The sequence below is a fragment of the Lepidothrix coronata genome, unplaced genomic scaffold, assembly GCF_001604755.1.
Source record: "Lepidothrix coronata isolate B3197 unplaced genomic scaffold, Lepidothrix_coronata-1.0 Scaffold29, whole genome shotgun sequence".
In the NCBI taxonomy this organism is placed as follows: Eukaryota; Metazoa; Chordata; class Aves; order Passeriformes; family Pipridae; genus Lepidothrix; species Lepidothrix coronata.
Genome location: NW_016690209.1, coordinates 1,115,638 through 1,139,417, shown reverse-complemented (window position 1 = coordinate 1,139,417; position 23,780 = coordinate 1,115,638). Strand labels below are relative to the sequence as shown.

The 23,780-nt window shown below is 38.5% G+C and overlaps 2 long non-coding RNA genes across 2 annotated transcripts in view; both read right to left on the bottom strand.

Moving 5' to 3' along the window:
* The window catches only part of LOC108495232, a 51,753-nt gene that overhangs the window by 9,981 nt on the left and 17,992 nt on the right, over positions 1 to 23,780 (bottom strand). The gene's annotated exons all lie outside the window — the stretch shown is intronic.
* LOC108495234 lies at positions 1,432 to 12,940 on the bottom strand. Its single transcript, XR_001874045.1, has 3 exons — positions 12,898 to 12,940; positions 3,674 to 3,858; positions 1,432 to 1,529 (listed from the first exon to the last, which is right to left on the bottom strand). It is a non-coding gene; the product is annotated as an uncharacterized LOC108495234 (long non-coding RNA).

Genomic DNA, 23,780 nt, shown 5'->3' with positions numbered 1-23,780 from the left:
TGAGCTCTTAAGTTCAAAGCATACATGAAATTTTTGATGTTTACAAGGATTCGAGAAGATCATCATCTCAGTCAGGGTGCATCTGACCTGTAGCTGGAGAAGGCCAACATCATTCTCCATATGTGAAAACACTACAGTCCAGACAGCTCTTATGCTGGAATTGGTCCATAGGATATTCCCATCCTAGTTCCAGCCATTCACCTTCTCTGCCCAGACCCTTTCCTACTTCTTCCTCCTCTGTTCTGCAGCAGTCATCTACAAATACAGAATATTAGGTCTATAGCAGGGCCTTTCAGGGGAAATGAAAGCTGAGTGGATGGCCAAGGGCAGAGTCTGGCTGCTTATGCAGTGGAGGTGATTGGAAACTGTTCAGGAGATAATCCAGGAGCTGCTGCAGGTGCCAATGTGCAGGGGTTGGAGGTGGCTTGGGCAGGGTGGACAGGGCAGGAGAGCTGCTGCCAAGTGAGACAGCGAAGGTGAGTTTAAGCACTGTGTGGAAGAGGATGATGATGGGAGGGGGGACACAGCCTGCAGCTGGACAGGAAGATGTGTTATGGGCCTTTGGAAAGGAGATCCAACTCAGGGCTGCCAGGGCTGCACATTTCTGCTTTGCCTTATCTCACAACAGCAAAAAGCAGGTGAAGATGATCTCAAATTAGCAGAACAGTTCTATCAAAAACTTTATGCTGATCAATATGACGATTGTTTCAGGACAGTGCTTTCACCCAAATTGTGCTTTATCTTCCAGATATAACAATTTATAATTTTATCCGAGTTGCTTTTATTTCATGGACTTCTAAAGAAAGATCCTACCATGATCATCTCTACTAAGGATCAGTTTATATTTCCTGCAGAAAATTCCTCCTCACTACATAACCTTCACATGCTATTGAGCAAAGACCTCTTTTTTACTCAAATATTTGTAGGAGAATTTCCCTACATTTAGTGATCTCTCCAAGGCACTAACAGTAGAGAAAGTCTGCCAGAGGCAGGTTGAGGAGCTGTTGAATCACTTTCTTTAAGATTTCTGGTTACTCAGTGTAGCCTACAGTGTGAGGCTATAGTGGTAGAGAGAGGAGCTGTGTGAGAAACCATAGGAATGATCTACGAAACATAAGAAAAAAATAATGCAAAAAGTGATGGAGAACATTTTAAAGAAGCCAGGTTCTGCTGGAATGGTTCTGTGACAATCTCAACCAGTGCTTTTCAGCATCTTCGGTCATTGTGTCACTTCAGGAAATTAAGACACCTCTACGCTTGGTGGTCGCAGGAGTTCACAAAGCAAGGAGTGATTTAGGTCTCTGGCTGACGCTGGTACCTCCCAGGCTGAGAGCAGCACTTCAGTGGAGTGGCTTTGTATCAGCGACACAGGCACTTCTGCACATGCACCAAATGTTTGTGTCTTAATGCATTTTTCCTCTCCAAAGAAAACATACATTCTATAGCCTTCTTGGATAGTTCCTCTTCCTTCATTACTCCACTTCGGGGTATTCTTTCTGGAATGTGTCCTCAATCCTTTCTCTGTATGACTAAACAGTAGGTCAGACAGCAGGTAAGTATGTTACAGTCCCAGGCACAGGAATTCCCCTCAAAAGAAATATTCAAAGTCATTGCAATAATGAGGAAATAAACAAAACAATGAACCCTGCTGACTGGTCTCTTGCAGTATATAGCTGCTATTCAGGTGACAAATTAAATGGTGGGCAGAAAATAACACTACTGCTATTACTATATATCTTCATAATACCTGGGAGATGGCAGCAGCAGTCCTTGCCCTCATCCCACAACAACATTACTTGGCATCAGCCAATGAGATCTCCACTATCAAGAGTTGTCCAAGCCATGAAAGAATCTGTTCAAAGCAGAGAGTGTTGCCCAGGTGAAGGATACAGAGCTCTTACTTTCATTGTGCTTTTTCATCCCACCAGTGAAACAGCTTTGTCTGTGAATCTGGCTGCAGCATGGAGGGAGTGAAAGAGAGAATGTGCACACACACTTCTGGCAAAATAAATGCCACAGTTTTAGGTTCAACAGGACTCTCATTTTAACTAGAAAAAAAAAAAAACTGATTTCATGTAATCAGTACCTCCCTGGAACAGGCCCCCAGCAGGTACTTGTGCCTACAGGACAGGTGGCTAAGCTCTGCCTAATCCTCAGGAAACTCTGTTCTTGTACACGCCACTGCCTTGCACCATGAAGTTACACAGGGCTGTCAAAACAAACAGCTCCTATCATGCTTCACAGTCCCAGTGGCACCTGGTATTCACCAGAAAATGGAAACCTCAGCACACCTAATGGCAGAGATTGAGAGCAGCCTGTGTAGGCCAATGCAGGGACCCCTTTTTGGCCATGGAGAAAGCCTGTGGGGAGGAGCACGGTACCAGCAGCACCACTTGGTTTTGGGAATGCTTTACCTCTTCTCCCAAGAGAACAGAAGAGTCAAAAATATTTTAAAATCTTCAATATTTGCATTTTCATGTGTCTACTTTTGTCCTTGCTTTCCTCGGTGAGAGGCATCCAAAATATTTTTTAACACAATTTTAGGATTTGAAACTGCAGTTAGGCCTGTTCATTATAAGCACCTGGAGTTTAGATGGGAAAAGTGCCAGAAAACTTTCCAGTAGTTTTAAGTAATCTGAAACACTAGTTGGATAAGCTCACTTTTGAGAAAAGGAAGGCATGAGCCGCTATAGAAGAATGGAAAGGACAACTCCATATCTTTATCAGTTTTGTTCAGGTGATAAAGGTTTTTTTCATTTCCCTATCAAAATATTAACCACCTATGAGTTACAGATTCAGTGGATGAAATCTTTTAGGGTTTGTAATCAATGAGCTCCAAATGAATTATTTAGAGTTTATAGTCAGTCTTTGGAACTGATGATCTGATAATTTAACTCAGATCTGATTTATCAATAGCTAACAAATATATTTATATAAAAATACTTCAGAGAGTATTCACTTAGTAAGTGGACTGCCTTAACTTTTGCTTTAGCTTAATACCAGTGATACCAGCTAAATTTTAGTTTCCTACTTTGAAGTTTTTTCCTAGACAGATATAATAATTTTTAAAACAAAATGATAATTTAACGAAACATCCATTTTTTAAATAAGTAGCACAGACCAAGAACCTTTCCATATTAAGTAAATATCAAGTGACCAAGGGAAAAAGGAAAAACCTGATGAGCCCCCAGTTAATGTCTGGGTCTCTCACACAGTCCTACTCATAGATCACGCTAACAGACTCCAGTGAGACATCTCACTCAGCACAGAGATTTGTGCCTTTGAGCAAGGGACACTCCCAGGACATGGCAAAGGAATCACCCCCACCCATAGTATGACCCTACCACGGCACTGGGCAACAATCTATTTCTGTCAAAATGTGCTCCTAACACAACTAAAACTGGACCAGATGATAACCTTCTTAACCCTCAAGAAGCCTCTGAGACTGAGGGTAATACACCAGCCAGCTGGACAAAGTGAGTGCCCCATTTTCCTTAATGTTCCATGTCTGCACTTGGTGATGTATCACACTGCTGCTCAGACAGTCTCTGGTGGATGCTTGTTCTTTTGGCCATAAGTGCAGTGTAATTGCATGGGACAAATACCCACAACAATCTGAACAACAGACTTGCTCTACTTCAATAACTCTCTGTAGAATTCTGTGCAACCTCACCTGGCAGGTAATGGCTTGAATATCAAGGTATTACTGGACTGCTTGAGCTTTTCATCCAGTTGGGACCTTGTCTCCATCAGGAGAGAAAAAAGCAGGGGAGATGAAGTTTTGTGGTTCCCACGCCCAGTCCCTCCTGCTGCTGCCTCCAGATCAGCCTTCTGCTGAGCAGGCATCTATGATGCTTTCTAGTCAAACAATATTCAAAATAGGTTTTACCAAAACTTTGTATATTCTAAAGCAAATGCCTTTTTTTAACTCAAAGTCTTTTGACCAAGATTTATGCACATGAAGTCCTTGTGAACTGATATATGCAAAAACTCGCACTTTAAAGACTGAATACATGATACAGTTACTGTCATTGCCTTCTCTTGTAAAAGCTGTAGTTCTGTTAACACACAAAGCAAGATCCATGACAGGTATGCACAGGCACAGATTTTTGGGATCAGTATACTATACCCAGCTGAGGAGGTGCTGTCATTTATGTTCTCTGCATATCAGTTCTCCATTAGTAGAATGTTAAAACATCACCTTACTTCAGAAGTGATTTACCTCTAATTGTACATGATATTTAGCAATCACCATTAGAGTTTTTTTCTCCTATTGTGGTGGGAAATGCCTACAGGGAATCTGCGTTTTAACCTCTCCAACTTTAACCTCCAAAAACTTGAAGGGACTGCACGTTCAGACACAGCATGAATACAATTAATCTTATTTTTCTGTATTTTGTGATGCTGCTGCCATCTAGAGTGTGTAAGTGATATTGTGTCAAGAAACACCATCGGCAGTATTTAATTAATGGATTTGGCATTAACACGGAGCAAGTATAATCATAATTTTAATCATAAATTTTTCTTTATTGTGTTCCACTGCTGCCACCTGGAGTTATAAAATAAGTAGATTATTTTTCTCACTACATCTGTTTAATTAGTGGCTATTTATATTTGTGGGTGAAACCATACTTTTTCACTATTTTCTCATTGCTTTGTCTCTTTGTCCTGATTGTCAGTATAATCCAAGTATTGCATATCATCATGTTCTCTTTTTAAAAAAAATCAATAAAGTGGTTAAGCCAAGTAATTAATTTGTTGCAAATTTATGTTTTTAAAGGTCATCTTTAAATAAGAAAATATCTTAGGTCAACATGTCTTTTTTTCTGGTTACAAGACATCATTCATCATAAAAATTTGACTTACTATTCTTTTGAGACCCCCTAATCAGAATTAATAGAGAAAAATAATAGATTGCTATTGTCATTAACAGGGATAGGCAGCTGCTGTTACTCCTGGAAAAAAACCTTTTTTTTTTTTTTTTTGTGGCACAGAAAGCAACACACATGCCTTGAGGACTGTAAAACAATCAATAAAAGAAAATAATGAACAATAGGTTACCAAATCTGCAGTCACTCATGCATATGACCTCCTTGTGTATTTGAAGGTTCAAAAGAAGTCTCCTTTGATGCCTAGTAGGTAACTACAGAAATTCCTGGAAGAAATCCTAGGCATTCTTGTTCTTTTAGCCTATTTAATTTTTAAACAGCTTTGGATGACTGCACTGGAGGTAACAGCAACCCTCCAAGATCAAACATCCACCAACTCTTTACCTGGATTGTTCCTTCCTCTTTGCTGATGTAATCACTTTCATTATCCCTCTTCAGGTGGCCTTACTTTGTTGGGAATCCTTAGCTTGTCATGTCTGGTGGAAACAGTAGCACTTTCTATATCTTTGTTTGACAGCTCTATTACAGTGCCTCAAAACTCAGGAATTTAATACATAGGCCTCCTCAATTTCTCTAATGGAAAATTTCATGAAAAAAAAACCTTTTCTTGGACTTTGATCACAGAACTTTCTCTAGCTGGCTGTTCTTGGTTCCTAGTTCCTCTGGCTGTGCCCCTTGCCTTCTTTCACCTACCTATGAAGCAAAGCCAATGTCCTGGTTTTGTCTTTTCAAACTACCTTTATGAAAACTAGTCACAGCTCTTGTCACAATGGCCTCACCTTAACAGCAACATGAAAGTCACACCTGCTTCTGTATATCCTCCCAATAGCTCACCCCAGGGAAACTGCTGCAGATGACTGGGAGCCAAATGGAGCAAGGTTTTATTCTCAGGTTGGTGTCATTTGTCTTTTTGGTTGTAACATGGAAACTTTTGTATAATAGATCAAATCCGTTCCACCATTTCTCAAAGAACATCCCAGGCATAAATGCATAGGTATTTACAGATATAAGCATAATTAAATGAGAAAGAAAGCTAAACAGGGAAGGTATGAAGCTCAGATATAGAGCTGGCAGAACCAGAAGCTACAATAGGATCTGTGATTGTCCACAGATCAAAGATATTAACAGCATGCAGTGTGACAACCAAATATCTCATCTCTGCTTGTCTTCTCATTGCAGAAATAGGAGAATGAATAATGGTGTGAAAGAGTTCTGGAGGAAAGAACCATAAGGATCCAATGTTTTTAAAGAATGAAGAGCGAGTGGTGTGGGGATCAAAAGAGCCCCTGCGAGGCTGGAAGGAAGGATTCCCAGCTGGCCATGTCCAGCATGGGTAGGACACCCACAGTGTCTGACACAATGAAGGAAAGGGGAGCCTCAAGGTGTTTCCAAAAATTTAACAGAATGGAAAAGTGCTGGACAGGACCTTTGCAAGCTAGATAGGCAAGTATAAAGATTGCTTAGTGTAAGAAAAGGCCTAAAAAGCAGTTTCCTGAAGTATTCATCACCCTGAATAGCAATGGCTATGTGAGATTATACAAGAAAAATAATCCCATGCAAGCTAAGAAATACCCTTTGTGTTAAAGGTATAACAAAAGCATTGCCAATAGGCTGCTGTTATGTCCCAACCTCACCTATATCTGAATAATGATAAAAAAAGATGTGTAAACTACATAATCAATATTTCCAGTAGTTGTTATAACCTCTTGTTCATACTGTGAATCCTTGTAGACTATCATGAGTTTTGTCTAAGGAGCTTTGATCCTTTCTGTAAAATTGACCTAGGAGTGAATGATAATACAAGATTTTTATAGGAATGGACTATATGTTATCTTTGCTGGGTTAGCAACCACTGTCTGAAAATTTATCTTGGTTTTTATTTTAGGTCTGAAATAGGGGTCATTTGTTAGCATGTTTCATTTGGTCTGTGGTGACAACATTTGTGGGACCCCTTGTTTTTGTTAGGTATTGGCAACTTTGGCAGCTTCTTTTCCTTTGTCCACTGCTCTCAGGTCTGGTAATTCTAAGTGATACTCCCAGTTTAAGAAAAATATTTTTTTCTTGTTGATACTTTTTTAAAATTTTAATAAATTTATCTGGTATTTATGCTGCATTTTTTTTCCAGTACTTGTGACCATAAAAGCCAAGGTGTATTATACTTCCACTGATATAACAGAGAATTACAAAATTGAGGCAGTTGAAGCTTGTAATCTTTTATCTATGAAGTTGCATGGAATCCCATCTTGGCCAAATTATGATAAGCCTTTGTTATTCAGCATAATCTATTCTAACTCAATATTTAAAATGAGAATTGATCAGAAGATTGCACCACTGGGTGATCATCTAGTAGAAAGATTCATCCTATACAAGCTTCTTGAGGGTTTTTTTCCTTTGTTAGACTTAAAAAATAATCAGTAAATTGTTCTTGTAACTTCATAAGGTTTTTTCTCATGCCAGTCCTCCTTTCCTCAAGCTTCAGCCCCTGAGTGGAATGTGCAACCAGCCATTGTCCGGGTACCTCAGCATGCAATGGTCCTTTTTAAAGGCTCACCTTGTGTCCAACTGTCCTTCCTTTTGGTGCTCTGATTAATTTGCCAGTGAAAAAACTTCTATGAAGTTTGTTACTCCTTGTCTGACATTTAGTCCCTGCTATGTGTAGTATAGGCTGTCTCTCAAAGTATGGGACTAATTAGCTTTACTTCACATAAGCAGCCCAGAGATAATAATTTATTCTTCTTCTAGAACCCTAAAGATTCAGGTCAGGGTATTTTGATGGCTTTTAATAGCTGGGTTGGGTTAAGGCTGAAGAGAAAATTTGGAAAGAGGTATCTACTAAGAATGGACATACTTCTGAATCTCCTCTACTAAGTCGGTTCTACTCAAAGTAATGCCTTTTTTTATTAATATGACAATACTTTTGTATTTCAAAATGCACTTGTGGTATCTACCACTGTCTTTGGATCCTCATCTTGTTTTCTCAACAGTGAGTTATTATTACCTTTGGAGATGTCTGAACTTATTCAGTAAGTATGATTTTAACAACCTAGCCTTCTTTTGGTGTTACCAGATTAGCACAATGGAATTTAAGTCAGTGTGTTATCTTTTGCTAAAAGCACACAAAGAATTTCACAAAGTGCTGAAGAGATTTTAGAAAGGCATTCGAATTCTGAGCAGCAGAGAAGGGCTACCCACCACACATAGTTGATAATTTGATTCTGCACCTTGTTCTTCCATCCAAATTCACACAGGATCCCTGTTCTATTGTTTCAAGTGCTATTTTCATCTTCTTGTGATGTGATTCAAAGTGTTTCAGATGTAAGAGTTCCCACTCTGTTTACATTATTAAACAAGCATAGCCTTTGTTTTTTGACAGTAAGTGTTCAGACTCATAATGCCTCTAGTAATTATCTTTAACTGAATACCAATATTTATTTTGAAATTTACATCCAGGAGCTAATCAGGTACAAAATACTGCTTTGAAAATGTATTTAGACCCTCAGAGAGAACTGCTCCCGTGTGATTACAGCTTTGTCCTCAAGCTGTTTGTTCATATACTTATCTTTGCTCTTATACCTTCACAGTTTTTCTGAGTGCTGCATGTTTTCATTACACAAGCAAGTGATACAAAGTGGATAAAGGTGGTACAATTTATTAGAACAAATGTTATAAATGGGAAAGACCAGATTTTCAGTGCACATCCCTGTCTTTGGATTTGAAATAGAAACAGCAAAATTTAAGCTGAAGTTTAATACAATAATGCCAGCTTAGCTAGACACATTATTTCACCCTTTGTCAAGGAGCAGTTTGAAATATTTTACAGTTGTATATGAAAACCAATTTGTCATTCTTTTTAACTTTTTGCTAATTCTGTTTTCTGCAGTTGTGTCAAGGTATACATTTGTAACAAACGCAGCTCAAGTCTGTACCTGTTTGGTAACACCATCATCTGAAAAGACTTATTCAGTAGCTCTCAAAATATTCAGTCAATTTACTGCAATATTTGCTTTGGCCTCTTTATTCTTTCCACCATAAATATTTGGTCCGATCTTTGGTTAAAGAAGACATTGTTGGCTGCAATGGGTTGAAATGTAACCACTGTTCTGGGAGTCACAGTCATCTGTCCTTTGACTCTGTAAAGGTCTAAACTGCAACAGCCTCCAGAGAAGGAATCAGCCCATGTGTCCCTCTTGTCTTACCTAAGGCATCACAATGCATAGGACACCTTCCAATCCTATGTTCAGTAATCCTGAGGTTTAAAAAAGAAGTAAAAAAATAATCTAGGGTGAAAAAGGCCTAGAGTTCCAGTAGTTTGTCAAAATTATTTCAAAAGCAAGACTGTAAGACTTAGAGAATTTAGTTTTGTCTATCCAGCAAAAAAAAAGCCCCATCAAACCCATCTCCAGGCAGAGGTAACTCTAACTTATACACAAGTCACACTTACACACCACATTAGGTGCAGGACTATATCACCCTGTTGACCTTCCTAAATGGTTCTGCCAAGATGAAACAGAATTTTGCAGAGCACTCCCAGTAAACCCATAATTTACCCTCATATTTCAGAACTGAACTACGGAGACCATGAAATATCTGCATTTCTCAAATATCATCAATGCCAATTTTTATTGATTGGCAACTGTGTTACTTCTAAAAGCAGGGCACTAATAGAGTCATGCTCTTCCAAGCAGTGCTATCAATTCCAGGAATAGTCAGGAATTCAAAATAACTGGAAACAATGATTGGTAGATATAGTACAATCCTCAAATTTCTTTCTCTACTAAATTAAATAAAGCAACAATGCTACTGCAGAAGAAAAGAAATACCTTTCTAAATACATACTTGTTTAAAAAGTCCAGGTTCTGAAGTTTTGTGTAAACAGGGGATCTAACAGACACCTATCATTTAGATGTTCCACGTTATTTTCTGTTGTAGGGAACATTGGTATAAAATAATAATAGTTTTATTTCAGAAAAAAAATGATTGTTAGCCAAACCAGAGAAATTATTTCAGAATATTATTTGTAACTGAAAAGAAACTGCTTACATGGGGAAATTACTCCAGAATAGAAAAATGAAATAATTATTCTGGGATGGTTATGCAAGCCAATTTCACGAGGAAGCCAAAGAATGAACCAACAGAATATGCCCCAAATGCAGGCTCTTCCATGCTTGAGGTGGTAGCTAAATTACAGCGGTGAAAATGCAGAAAATGCACTGAAGTTTGGATGCCTATTCCCCCTGCTATTACCTATGTTTACAATCTCATTATCATCATTTTATCATTGTTTAGTTGTACTATAAAGAGATGAGAGACTTGAATCAGGCCACTCTGCTAGGCAGTGTTCAAGCAGACTGGATGTGAAATTCCCTTCCCAAAGCAACCAGAAAAACCAGGTGAGTAACAACAGAATGGTAGTAACTTCAAAAGGTGCTCCATGGGGAGTTATCCCACAAGGACAAAGAGTTTAGGCCTGAATTTGGAATCAAATCGCCCTCCTCCTTAAACAAGGGCTTTACCCCTACTGCCCATTTTTTTTGTTCTGCCTGATGTCATCTTGAAGGCACAAAGCTGAATTTGCAAAATCACAGCTATTCCCATGGCAACAGATGGGGTGTTATGATGTCCACCCTTGGAGCAGACAAAACAAGGGACCAAACTGTGGGATTAAGGCAGGAGTAGGAGGACTTTATAACCCTGACGATGCATTTCTGGAATCAGTGCTGGTTGATATCATACCCATTTTGTAGACATCCACTACCCCTTTTACCACAGGTCATGATTCTTTACAGAAGTTAAGGTGATGAGTTAAAGGGCTGGTCTAATAAAGTCCATGGAAAGTCTCCTGCTGTTTTTTGAGGATCTGGATTAAAGAAGATACTGTGCCACTCTGAGTACCATGTAGGTAGGTATTGTTATTCTTGTTTAAACAGGATACAAAATAACTCAATGCCACCTGATTTATCTAAAATCATGTACTAGATCTCAGAAAGATCTATCATGGGATTGATAAATTACAGGATTCTTGTCCTATTTTTTAATAAATTATGATCTAACATTAATATTCTACTGGTTTGCACCTGCCCAATAGAGTTAATTCTACTTAAAAAGAGGGAGTTTCTATTTTCTTTAGGAGAGACAATCCTTTTCTGTATTATGGTGTTAAAGTTAAAATTTGATTTAAAGTTCAAGGTTAAATTCACAGTAACATTCCAAAAAATTAATACAGGGCGAAAAAAAGAAGGAAAACTGAATTCTGCTTTATTATATTATCAATTTACTTGACTATAACATTATTTGTAGAAATACAAATATGATATTTAAAGCTGTGGAACTCAGTTCTGCTGCCATTGAAGCCAATGGAGATTTTGTTTTAATCATCCCCACCGTCGGGTTTATATTTTAAAAACATTTTATTATAAAGAGATATATATTTTAAAAGTGCCCCTTTGATAAATGGCAGCAGCAGAATGGAATCTTTGAATAAGCTCTTTGAAGCCTGCAGTTTTATGAGTTCAGTGCCTTCAGAAGCTTCTAAAGTAGTTATAGACAAATGGAGGCAGCCAAGGCTTTGCACGCCTACTTCAAACATAAGTGAGTGACTAACATAAAATTGTAGTGGCCATTAAAACTTCAAAGGAGAAGTGTGACCTGAATATTACTTGTCATAGTACAGGGTTTGTTACTGGAAGATCTGATCAAGTTTTTTTAATTATAGTGTCTCCACCAAATGCCAAGATCATGACTTAGATAAATTATTCTCTTTCAAATAAAATTTTATTCCTGAGATTTCCCGTATGATACCAGTGAAAGAAAGCACTGGCTGGACAGTCACACAATGCTGCCTCTCCCTCCTTGCTTCCAGCTAAATCTTGTCTGTATCTTGCTAAAGCTGCTGTCCTCCTACTTCTCACATTAGCTTTGCCCAGAGCCTTTCCCTCTGTTGCAGGTCATAAAACTGTCCTCTTTTCTTACAAATTCCTCTTCAAAACTCAAATTTTCCCCCAGTGTTTCTTGAGCTATGACCAAAATTTCTAGCCATCCTATAGACACAATCGCACAAGAAGTTTTAGAAGTCACTGTTACCAATTCCTTTGTTGGTTATTTCCTCCCATCAGAAATGTGGTAACTGTGTGAATTGACAATCCTTTAAAAAAATCTAGTGATCTACTAGTCTTGCATGTATTTATCCCATTCTTTTTCTGCTAGATGTCATCTGTTTTTTTGTCAAGTCCTGTGGTATTTCTCTTAGATTATAAGGTCCTCAGATGCAATGATTTCTTTAATTATATTAAAGAAAAAAATCAAAAATCTGTGTGTGTATATATATCTATATATCTATATAGTGTTACCCTCCTATATATCTATAGTGTTACCCTCCTAACAGTTATGATTCTTTCTCTGGAAAACAATCAGAAACAACTGGGGACTTCAAATGATTGACCTTTATATACAGGAAGAAGGAAGATAAACTGTCCTTTTGCTATTACTTTAGGTCTCAGAACTATTTGTAACTTTTTATGGGTCCTCCGCTTATGGATAAAAACTTTATGACCTGTATTTTATCCTCTCTTGAGCTTTTGAGCCTCACGAAGTAATGAAGTTACTTGGACAATTATTTGCATGCATAGAGTTGGATGATTGATAAGCAAAACTTAATGCTTACTAATCACCCAGAAAGATTAAAAAAAAAAAAAAGAAATATTTATTTTCTGGAAGGGTACCACACTGATAGACCAGTCACAAGGAGTCTGAAATTATAAAACAAAATGTACACCAGTTGCTAGTGAGGGTGATGTTCAGTAGGAAACTGCTTCAGCCAAAACTAACATCTCCAGAATCTGCATATCTTTCATTTTTAAGTACAATTGCTTAAAAAATTACATGACCCATGGTTGCTATGCTGGTTTTGGCATATATAGAGTTAATTTTCTTCTTAGTAGCTGGCACAGGGCTGTGTTTTGGCTTTGTGCTGGAAACAGGGGCGTTTTAGGTATTGCTGGGCAGTGCTTACCCAGAAATGAATCTTTTTCTGCTCCTCATCCCATCAGCAGGAAGGCTGGGGGTGCACAAGAAGCTGGGAGGGGAACAGCTGGAATAGCTCATCCCAACTGAGCCAAGGGGTATTCCGTGCCATGTGGTGTCATGCTTAGCACATAAAGCCAGGGGAAGAAGAAGGAAGGGGGGGACATTCAGAGTGATGCCGTTCGTCCCCCCAGGTCACTGTCAGGAGTGATGGAGCCCTGCTCTCCTGGGGATGGCTGAACACTTGCCTGGCCATGGGATATGGAGAATGAATTCCTTGTTTTGCTTAGCTTGAATGCAGCTTTTGCTTCACCTTTTAAACCGTCTTTATCTCAACCCATGGGTCTTCTCACTTTTACCCTTCCTACTCTCTCCCCCACCCCACCAGGGGGGATCAGTGAGGAGGCTCTGTGGGGCTGAGTTGCCAGCTGGGGTTAAACCACAAAGCTGCATACTTTAGAGAAATATGTTAGGAAGCCAAAAGTACAGGATATATGAGTGGTTTTGAAGCAGTACTTAAGGCTTGTTATCGCAGACTTTCGTTCCATTATTGCAGGAGGCTTTCAAGGTCAGCAGAGTGCTCAAAAAAGTTTTGAAATCTGCAATCCCTGGTTTAGAAAATATAAATTGTCTTTAGAACAAAATAGGACCCTTCTATCTTCAGATGAATCTTAGTCACTCCCATTAGCTGTAAGAAGCCTTTTAGCTTGCCAGAATACCTGCAGGAGTATCAGTCACAGTTCTTTTGGGTACAAGCTATGATAAATGGACAAATTTCTCATTGTGTTTGCAATCAACGTTCCCTATAATAAGGAGAATTCAAATGCAGGTGCAATGGCATAGGTCCCTAAAACTGATAAAGAGTAGAGAAAGGTAGTCTAGATGAAACACTCAAAATATGAAGCTTTTCAACTATTTTATTAATATAATATGTGGATTGCAGTATAAAGATGACTGTGAGTTTGATAAGATGTAATGTAGAGTCAAAATTATGTTATACATGTAATAAAATAGTACTACAACTTTAAAATATTGTTTAAAATTTTCCCAAGTACAACTCCTGATTATTACATTGACATTAGATAATCTTTAAAATTAAGCTGTGAGTTTCATATATTGATCAGAAACCAATCTGAAATAACACATAGTAGAAACCTGAGTCACTAAAATCACATTCTTGTCAGATATTAAAAAAAATAAGACAAACAAAACAAAACAAACAACCCCCTCACAAACAAGCAAACAAACATAACCCACCAAAATTCATGTTGGAAATCCCATGAGACAAAAGCAAAGAAGCTCAAAGAAGCATCTACAAGTAATCTCTGAAAAGAACTGTCACGGGGCAAAGCACGATGAAGCCTTGTGGCTAAGTTGTTGAAAAGTTTGCGAGAAGTAGGAAAGGACTCCATGGTCAAGGGAGATTTCTCTTCTTCATAATTCTATTTTCAGTTTCACAGTCTAGAAGGTCACCTTCTCCTTTGCTAAAACTTCTGTATTATTTTCACAGTTTGGTTTGCATAATGTCAATAATAAATGTAGATGAAACTGGCAATCATGGAATACATTGTTGCTTCTCTAGAAGAAACCCCTCTAAAAATCAATCAGAGGCGAACTTGATGGCCCCTATGGTATTCTGCCAGGAGGCAATTTCATGGCTCTTATTTATAAATATGGTCTTCAAAGTAAATCCGATATAGTGAATATAAACAAATGATCTAGTAAAAATAATGCAGCAAACAAGTGGACCACAATTGACTCTCCTAAGTTTCACAGGGGACAGTAAGGCATTGAAAGAAAAGTTGGGAAAAAATGCCCCAATAAATTACTGAGGATTTAGAGAATTTTGTAGGTAGTGGGAACTCTTTGATATTGTTCAAATGAGTATTCTATCAAAGTACAGCTCTACATTATGAATTGGTTTATAGCCTTTTCACAAGATCTCCATGATGATATATTTAGAGTCTCCTGTAGTGACTAGTCCACTAGAAAGGGCTGTGAATGTAAGAAGTGCCATCCTGGACTGAATCAAAAGTCTTCCAAGCATCTACTGATATTGCTTTAAAAACAACTAGTAAACCCTCACATTTTTAAAATCTAGGAAATAACTGTGTTATTTCAATCACTCACCACTTGATGCCCCTATTTACCTCCTTCTTCTCATGCCTGAAGAAAAACTACCTCCACAAACCTCCAGAATTAAAGGAATTTTATGTGGAGATTTGTACTTTCCAGACCTACCTTCCTTTTCTTCAATGCTCTTTCAAACTCTTTCATACACATATCATGGGTATTATATTTATATATGTGTATGCACATACAGTCACACAAATTCATGGCTGTGTAAATATACCTGCATATAAATGTACAGAGACTGCTTGAGATGTTGCTTGGGCCATGCACAGTAGCTCATGTTGATGTATAATGAAGCACCACTAGACAGAACAGTCACTTGTGGCAGGTAGCTAAGAAATTTCAATAAAGTAAACTCTCAGTATTATCAAAATTATACATTTGGGGCTGTTAGCATGGCCTAGAAAAAGATGAGGACAGGCTCATCTCATTAAATGAGAAGAAATAGTGGAATTAGCTTGAATCTAATTACAAGCCACACTATCTAATGTAAAAACATGACTGTTTTTTCACTCCCATTCATTTTGGCTAGTAATTAGTTTTGGCCTCTAAAATGCCACCCTTTAATCATCCAAACACAGATGTGATTTGCCGTGCAATTTAATCTTGCTTTAATGAAGAACTAATGGACGCATCGCAAATTACTTTCCCTGTTGGAGAAAAATTCTATTTCCTGCTTTTCAAAAGATCAAGAGTATCTTGTGATAATAGCCCAAGCGGCCCTGGCAGCCTCGTCGCACAGAGCAAACAAGCTCTTTTACTCAACTCCCAATTCAATGGAGAAAAAGAGGCTACAATTAGCAACAAAGCAGGGGAAACGCGGCATTACAGCCGAATCACTTTCTGCAGCTCAACCCCCAGCAACCACTGCCTTGTTAGAGCCAGGTCTAAAGTGTCAGGAGCGAACAATGTGCTGTGATAAATTACTCTCTTCAAACAGCTGCACTGCTAATTTTCAATTATACACACAAATGGCTCTCAGATTGGAAGAAAATGGAGTGCATGGGGAGAACAGTAGTAGATTTCTATGTTTGTTTGGTGGTGAGTGTGGAGGCGGGAGAGTGACATCCTGAAAAGAAAGCTGTAGCATGAGGAGTCGGTATTTCAACACCGGATGATGAGCACTCCCAAATCTTACAGAACCTGGTGGCTTCCTTTTCACATCTCTGCTAGGCTGATGGAGGAAAAGAAACAGAACCAGTTAGATCCATTTTTAGAGTAAAATCTTTGACCACTGGCCTCATCAGTAGCCTTGGCAGCAGGTACAAAGCAGCTGAACAACTTGGAAGCACAGGTTCAGATCCCAGAAGAGCTGATTCCCTTTCTCTGCTTTTCAGCAGAAAGGCAGTGGATTCCACAAGCTTCTTTAAATGGGAGATTTGCTGAATTATGTCAAGCCATGATTCTTGTGGGCTCTGATCATATGACACCTTTGGTGGCTGCACCAATTTCCCTATGATGAAGGTAAAACTTGCTGCCATACAGTCAACTACTGTACCATGTCCTGATGCTGTTGGATTCAGATGACAAATTCTATGGAATTAACTTGGAAAAGTGCTAGTGAAAATGATTAGGATTTTTGTTTAAGTCATTTTTAATCATTTGGGATGAAAAAGGCAACACAGAAGTACAATTAGGATTATTGTAAACAAGATGTGGCTCAGCTACAATAAATTACGAAGACTCAATAATGATTATTTCCTTGCCTTAAAAAACTTCATAGGCCCACTGAAGTCAAGAGCTATATCTGAATTTGACCCAATATAATAACCATTGATGCTTCATCATGATTTGTTTTCTAATAGAGATGGGAAGCAAGTAACAGAACTCTACAAAATGAAAGATGTTGCACCAAGGTAGAACAATCAGTTCAGTACAGGTTTCACAAAAAAAAAAAAAAAAAGGAAAGATGTAACTGTTTTTCCTTGCAGTGTTTTGCTTGACCTTAATTTTGATGAATGATGGCCCTTGGTGGGGGGGGGAGGGAAGACAGTGGTGTAATTTTTTTACCTGCACAAACTGAGATAACTTAAATCCACCTTTCTTTAAAATTTGACACTCAGAAATCATGATTTGTTGCTATCAGACTTAATGTCCACAATGTAAACGTTTCAAATCCTTTCAAAATCTCGGGCAGTTTCTGCATTTTCATAAGGCTGGAGAGAGAAAAAGCAATTTCGGCTCCTGGGAGTGGGGAATTTAGAATTTAAAAATGACAGTATGTTGCCTGAACCAAGGTTCCTGAAGTTCTGTATTTGTAGTTGAGTGTCAGCCATTTGCCAGGACTGGCTCCTGAGCACAGCTCTCACAAAGGCAAGGGAGAGAGGAGCCCAGTCTGCACAGAGAACAAGCAAAGGTGGATTCTCAACAACTCTAAGTTACTGTGGTTCCTTCGATTTGATTTCAGAGCAACAGCACTGGGATTTACATCCCTTAAAGTTCTGGTTCATAATGTTTTCACTTTGCACACCTTCCTATTAACCCTCTGCTCAGAGTGAGTTTTGAAGCAGATTTTATGGTAATTGCAGTCCATAGTATCCCTGAGACAGTCAAATATGACATATGTTATTAAAATGTTTATGGAAAGTGTTGGCAAAGTCATTAGATTTGTTTTATAAATAGCTATCATTTCAAATGAAATGGGCAAAAAAAATCTAGTTGATTTTAATACTTTTCAGCATAGCTTTTTTTCTACTTCCAATAAATGCTAGCATTGTGTCTCCTAATTATAAAGCGCATTACCATACAAAAAGGATTATTTTTAAATTTAAAAATGCCAGTCACAATTTAAAATTACTTTTCTCAAATATGGCTCCTCAGAGAAGCTAAAGAGAGAAGAGAAAGTAAGGGGGGTTGGAATAAGAGGGGGAGAGAGAGAGGATGCAATATTGAATTGTAACAAGACACTTTTATTTTTTTGCTGAAGTGGGATTTCACTCCCTCTAGTTTATAATCGTTACAGAAATTTAAACCTCAAACCATTTCAGTCCAAGCTTATACTAAGCTTGTTAGTGGTTTCTGATGCTGCATATGATAGTGCTACAGCATTACCATAAATCAGCAGAATTAACTATGATCTTCAGAAGCATGCCTGAAAGTGGGTGACAGAAGTCTGCAATTTGGTGCTCTGAATATTATGATAACATTCTATATTAGATGTTTATAATCTACTTAGAGCTGAGCTTCAAGTATATTTTATATTTGTGCTTTACCCAATATTAGAAATCATGGGCTATTACGGCTTTCCATGCCTATGTTGTTTGTAATATCCAAAATTAAAGAAAATATAAAAACACAAGGTGAGCAAGTTTGTTTTCCTACCAATGCAATGTTATTAATATTAAGAAGTTAAAGTTTACCTACAGGTTTGAAAATTCAAATGCACCTTGCAATAAATATACTTTAGCTCTTTCCATTCATATATAAAATAATCTACAGCACTGACCGGATTTCAGAAACTCCATCCTAATACAATTTACAAACTCTCTGCTGGTGTTGGAGATACAGACTCAATTTTCCTTCCAGTCTTCATAAAAGTAACATATCTAAATTATTCATCTAAGAGTAAATAATGATGATGATTTGCAGAGAATAAAATCACAAACTCAACAGTTTTGATAGCCAGTACAAAAATCAAGGTTGCCACATTACACAAAGAAATGTTCTGATCCTAAGCAAGCATGATCCAAAATTTTAAAAAAATAGCACTGCCTGTAGCAGGTGGCAGACCCTATATCTTCCCTATTCCAATTGCTACCCTCCCAACTTAAAAAAAAAAATAAAATTGGAGTAGCTAGTGTTTTCCTACATACATATATAATTGCCACTTGCTGCAGGAGAGCAGGAGCTTTTATCAGAATTCCTACTGAGGAATACAATGGCCCTGCTGCATAAATGGTCTTGAGAGACAATGAACTGTATCCTCACTAAAATAAATCAATATATCTCTGCGCACCCCAGCAAAAGTAGGCTGAATTTACACCAGTCAATAATCCAACTCCATGAATTTTCAAGTAATTCTGAGCATGGGCTAGAAAACAATGCTGATTTCAGTGTTGAAAATTATGGTTAAGAGCAGATTACCTCAGATTTAGACTTCCAGAAATGTGAACTAAGAGATGAACCTGCTTTTTTTTCTTTTTCTGAAAGGACTACATCCATACACACATGCACAGGCTGAACTTGCTATGCTAATTACCAGACATGGAAGATGACACAAAAATACCTGCCCAATTTTATTGTGTAGCAAAATGATTTAATTCTGATTTTAGAAAAGTTTTATAATTAATGGACAAGAAAAGCAGAAGCTAACAAGTCCTTCACTGTTTGTGGACCATCTTTAGGCCCCAGATTGCCAACCACCTACAGAGAAAAATGGCCAACAGAACCAAAATGCAATCCCCATCATCACAAGGTGGGAGACTGGATCAGAAGAGACATGAGGAATGTGCCTTGTTGGGGGATGGTCCAAAGGTTGCTCTTTCAGGGCAGCAGCAGCAGTCTCAGTGACTCAGTCTTTAAGTAAGTACTTTCACTCAGCTTGCACTGAGCTGTTCCATACGGACAGAACTTTTCATCACCTCAGAAGTTACCTTTGGTTACAAAGAACACTAAATAATACAACATATTGGTTAAAATGTGGGGGAAAAAAGGAATTAAATGCAAATATTTCTGAAAATTGAAATGTAGCATTCAGCATTTTGGGTTGGTAACTGCTGAAAAGGAAATTATTGTCTGCAAAGGTCGCTTCATAAATTCTAACAAGGCACTAAGACCTATTGATGGGCTGTGCAGGGCAGGGCTGCCTAGACCCAGCCTAGCCAGCTCTTCAGCCGCCTCAATCCTCTTGTTGTCTCACACAGACATGCCCCACACTCGCCTCTAGCAGTTGGGAAGTTTTGCCTAAACTTTTTCTGCTACTTGTGGTGTTACATATAAGCCAAAATAAATCTATGTATCTGCCCAGTCCACAAATCTTCAAAACGAATTAAACTTGAAAATAGGAACAAATCAATAGGGCAGCATCTGTGGATGGAGCTTTCAGACACACGTTCTAAAGTGAAAAAGCACTGAGGGCCTTCTCCATCCTTCACATGAGTAGCATTTGTAAGCAGTGTATTTTATATTTTTCTACTCAATATGCTCTTTTTTCCTAGACCAGATTTCCTGCCTCTGCTGTACAATCCCAGTTGGAAATGTACACAGAGGCCTATGGATTCTCCCAGAGCGACTGGCTTTTCTCTTTCTAGAGCAATACATTGTGTAATCAAGCTGATTTTGCTGTGGTTCAGTACCATTACAATGAAAAAATGACCTGAAAGGTGCAGTTTCACAACTGTTTAAGATGAACTACATCAATGGGAAAACAATTGCACCCCATAATATGTGGCAGGTAAAAGAGAAGAAAGTGCAACTTATTCTTTCATTACTTTAATTCCCCTCTAAATTATTTTGAAGGCTCTTTAATTTTTATTCTTTTACTCAGAATACACTGAAATGTAGATGAACACTCCAGCAAGTTGGTTTGCTCTAAGTTTTATTAGAGCTTTTAAGTTTCTTTAAGCTGCAGCATTTTTCCAAGTGAAGGACGAAAGCAGGGATTTACCCTCACGACATCCACTGAAATATATTTTTTGTGCTAGTATGAAGACTACGAATTAGCATTTTGTGATGTTCCTGAAATTAGAAGCCCCATGAACTAACCATTTTGTGATGTTTATGCTTTGCTTCATAATGCATTCTCCACAGATGAATCAAAGGGCCAAATGCAATTGCTGTTGTGAGATAATAAAGCATGAAGTGGTGTGTTTGGAATTAAATTTACATAAGACGAAGGATGGTGGGAAGTTTCCGATGACAGTAACAATCGGTGAGCACACCGCGGTGCCGCCTTCTCAGGAACCGCCGAACGAAACGGCGCCGCACCAGCAGGAACAATTACAGCAGGATCCGGGGAGTCAATCAATTTGGAAAGGAGGAAGAAAACTTTTCCAATATTTTCCCTGAGTTTTACGATCAGAGCTATGTCTAGGACCTATATCAGAGTTATTTCCCTGTAATAGCCTTGTAATTCCGTGTGGCTTGCTGGTTTTGTGTTTGCCTGTCTCTTAGGTTTTATAGTTACATCCCTATTGTTTTGTAGTTAGCAGAAGGTCTGCTGGATTAACATAGGCAGAATCCAGCACAGCGCTCCTGAATCTAACTGAACCTACGGTTCAGCCCTTCATCTTCCACCTTTTTACTCCATGAGGAAAGCAGCCTTTTGTCCCTGACCCTGCTCTGCTGCTCTGGAAAGGCACTGGATGAAGTCAGCCCCAACCTCACAGAATACAGTCATTGCAGTTATGTCATAGTGTGGGACTGCTGCCTGTCCCATTGCCCAACACTTTGTGAGCCCTCAGAATGGAAAAGCATATGGTAATATTTAGTATCATTGATGTATTCTGAGTCTCTCACAGATATTAAGAAATTAGTGTCCCTCTCAACTTCACATCACAGGTTCTCTCTCACCCTGCTCGCACCTGGGGGAAACTGAGGCATGGAGAAAAGAAAATGCTCCAAAGTCAGATTTTGCTTTCTAGAACTTGTGAGGCATTTTGTTTCAAAGAATTTGCATGTTTGCAGTTTTTAGCTAAAATTATTTTCAAGGTGTGTAAATACTCAAGCCTTTTAAAGGCATGGCTACTTATGTACAAAATATTAAGACATTCCTTCAAAAACCAGGTGACACCACCCTCCCTACTCACCTTCCCTGGACTCATGTGCCACTTTGCTGGGAGAGGCAAGATTAGAATTCAAAGCTTCTCAATTCTTAAGTATATTCAGCCATCAAACCTACTTAAAATAGTCATTTGCTCTAGAAATGACACTTTTCAGTTCCATTCCTGATCATGCTACAGCCAACTGCTAAAGCCAAGGGGGGAACCACAAAGACCACAGTGAGGCATTCCCAAAAGGTGGATGGCATCTCTAGGTAGTGGCCGGTGCAAGATCTTACCAGCTTGGGTTGAGTGGCTGATGACAGCTGCAGGAATCATGACAAAATTCAAAAATGAAAAGTTTTAACTGATATTAGTTGTTTTTTTCTTAAGCTAGCAGCACCACACTTCTGTGGAGCATGGAAGCAGGGGGAGGTCATGGCAGGTGGTGAGTATTGCTGTCCTGCCCTGCTGAACCATTGCTGACTGGGGGCCCAGGGCAAATACCATGAGAGAAGGGGAGGAGAGGAACTCACACTCTCAAGGAGTTTGAAAAAACACTTCTGTGTTCAAATCACACAGAAGCTCAGTTGGCCTGCATGTTGTTATCGGCTATTATCTTGTGGATAGTCTCACTGGAGGGTGGGCACCATGAGAGCTCATCACAGCACGTCTAAGATTCAGCTGAAAAAAGAAAAAGGTTTGCTTTGGCCGATGAAAACAAAGGCAAAGGCAGCCTTTTGCAGGTTTTCACCACATACCCAGGTTACACAACCGTTAAGACAAAGATAAAACTTCACATCTTATTCATTAGGGTCTCACTGAGTTCCAGAACACTCTGAAGTCGGAAAATATCTTCAAATGGATGTTTCTTAAAAAGATTAGGAAGCAGAACTCTAGTTAGCTTTTGTCTGTCTGTTTTGCTGAGGGTATTATTCTAAGAGCATGCAGGAGATGAATGATCTACACTGAAAACCTTGACGCTTCTTTAAATGCCTTATTTTCATTTTTTAAGAAATATGACAGCAAGAATTAGTACTGGCTCTTCTATTTCAATAATGGTAGTCATGTTGAAGTGACAACAAACATCATTACATTTACATGCACATTTATGTAGACAAAAATTGTCATTACTTATTTCAGTGGAACATTTTATAATTTGCCCTATAAACAAATAAAATCTGTATAAGCTGTTTTTAGCCTTCAGCAGTATGTCAACACAAGCAACTTAGAGTTAGACTTACTGACACTTACTGGTAAGCATCTCCTTCCATCTTTAAAATGCTTAAGATTAAAAATATAGTATTTTGTTCAGTTTTTATACTAATACAGTGAAAATACTTTTTGATTGCTGGCTGCAAACAAAAAGCAGATAGTTGAATGCCCTCAAATGTTGTATATTTAAATGAAAATGAGAGAAAATAAAGACATATCCATGTGCCTGTTTTGACTTTAATGTTCTGAGTAGGGAATAAAATATGACAACAAAAAAGAAGATGTAAACTTGAGGAAAATATACACCTTCTCTTAGTCCATTTACAGCAAAAAATTATTCTTCTACCATATTATCTACTTCCTCTGTTCTCACATCTGTCTTTTGTCTATGCTCGGATCACTGTTATAAACAATTTAAATACTTTGTACTACCCTGCAGAAGTCTTAAGGCTGAGGCCATAAGTGCTGGAGCACTCACTTTACGTGGCTTTTAAGCACCAAAGGTAAATCATAGAAGGACAGAATGGTTTGAGTTGGAAGAGACCTTAAAGATCACCTAGTTCCAGTCCCCTTCCACGGGCAGGGTCACCTTCCACTAGACCAGGCTGCTCACAGCCCCATCCATTCTTGCCTTGAACATTTCAGGGATGGGGCAGCCACAACTTCCCTGGGCAACCTGTGCCAGGGCCTCATCGACCTCACAGGGAAGAATTTCTTCCTAATATCCAATCTAAACCTGCCCTCTGTCAGTTTAAAGCCATTTCCCCTTGTCCTATCATTCCATGCCCTTGTCAGAAGTCTCTCTCCAGTTCTCTTGTAGGTCCCT